General features: G+C 36.5%; 1 pseudogene; it reads right to left on the reverse strand.

Annotated features, from left to right (window-relative positions):
- Nucleotides 1-1,044: 1,044 nt before the first annotated feature.
- Nucleotides 1,045-1,220, reverse strand: LOC120093443 (U2 spliceosomal RNA; annotated as a pseudogene).
- Nucleotides 1,221-1,967: the final 747 nt, after the last annotated feature.

Below are 1,967 nucleotides of genomic sequence, written 5' to 3' on the forward strand. Positions count from 1 at the left end.
TTCTTCCTCCTTATCCTTCTCTTTCTCCTTCTCCTCCCCCTGTTTTTCCTCCTTTTCTTTCTTGTTTTCTTCTTCAATAATATTCTCTGTGGAATTAGTGCTGCTGAAATGTATAGGAGTTGAGATATCTACTAGAACATGGGAAACCTACCTATGGCTACACCCTCACACAGAGTATGCACCCAGTATTTCTTAACACAATTAAGAGTACAGTACATTTCTTTCCACAAGAAAGTTAGTACAAAATACATGACTGGCATGTTTGTCATAGGCTTCTAAGTGATGATAGTACTTAACATTTATAGAGCAATTAGTTCACATCCTGTACCATTTCAAACCTCAATAATCCTCCTAAGAGTATCACTAGGTAATTATTATGCATTATTCACATTTTAATGTTGGGAAACTGGGGTGCAGGCAAGGTAAGCTGTATGCCCCATGTGGTGTCTCAGTTGGTGGTAATGGTGGACTTGGTTCCACCCACTCAGGCTCCAGAGTAGACCCAGGAGCTCTGCTCTGCTCTTTCTCCAACTACGTGTTGCAAAAGTACATCATCAAGCTGTGATCAGATACCCTGCATTCTCCTGTTGATTTGCAAAGCCTTTCACAAAGCCTCATTATACCACATGTTCTCACACTGTCAAACACTCACTATGAGGGAGTTTTTAAATCTCCTAATTTTAGGTCATTGCTTAACTTTACAAATGATTATAGTTCATGAACTATAGATCTCTTCTACAATACAGCAGTTAGAATTATATCTTTGAGTTTTAAGAATCTGCCAAATATATCAATACATTTTCTCATTAGATAACTATATAATGATGAAAACAAACCTTACAGACTTATAAAATCATTCATTAACACTTTATAGGGTTTAGTTTCTTATTTTTTAAACTATAGATGAAGGGTTTTGTACTTTTCTCCCCTTCCTAATCATGTTATAGACCATAACAAGTTTTTAGAGCCATATTGCTAGAACACAATGCTGCTGACAGAAAATATTTGAGAAAACCCAGATGTAAAACTTTTTTTATTTCCCAGTTGTAGTGCACCATTCCAGGACGTACTGCAATACCAGGGCGATGCGTGGAGTGGACAGAGCAAGCTCCTATTCCAAGTCCATTTAATATACTGTCCTGGGATAGAGGAGGCATCAGATAGAACACTGATAAGAACAGATACTACGCTTGATCTTGGCCAAAAGGCTGAGATGTGGTGACATGAAAGTTTTTGAAAAGACATTATTATTTTTCTTTTTTCTCTTCTCTCTTCACCCTTCTTATTTCTTCCCCTTCCCTCCCCTTTCCTCTCCTCCTCTCCTCCTCTCTTCTTCTTTCCTCATTTTGTATTCCTATGAGACTCATGGTAAAATTTGTATATTTCTGCAAGCGTGTCATGTGTCAGGCACTAATCTACACTGACAGTGGTCAGAATGTGGCTCGTGGCTGAAGGCAAAATATAGGCTTCTGAGATTTTTCTGGTCCTTAGATATTAGAGAATGAGGAAGAATGGCAAAATAAGGGTCCTATAACCTGAGTGTACAGGCAAGATGCGGGGTTGGGAACTGAATCTTTTCCAAGAAAATTTATTTAGGATAAGGCTGGAAGTGTCTGCTATTTTGTTAATTTTGATTTTATATTGTTCAAAGATAGTTATTGAACTTTCACTGCTTATTTGTTCATATAGAAAGGAACATATTCCTCATAGGGCTGTGACTTTGTCTTCCAAAGAAGTAGAAATTTTTAACTTTAGTTCTCAAGAAAAGATTATGTTGCAAGTTCATGTGACTATGGAAGGAAACTTTTGGAATAGTATCATTCATATTTGCTGCAGTTGTCTCATCTTTTACATGTATTGTCTTTGTTTTTTCTTGTTTAGATTATTTTGTATGTTGATCTGATTTGATTGTTATATCTTAAACGTTTACAAGGTTGTATTCAGGCTAAAATAGATATATTTTGCAA

The sequence above is a fragment of the Rattus norvegicus genome, chromosome 6 (genome assembly GCF_036323735.1).
Source record: "Rattus norvegicus strain BN/NHsdMcwi chromosome 6, GRCr8, whole genome shotgun sequence".
Classification (NCBI taxonomy): Eukaryota; Metazoa; Chordata; class Mammalia; order Rodentia; family Muridae; genus Rattus; species Rattus norvegicus.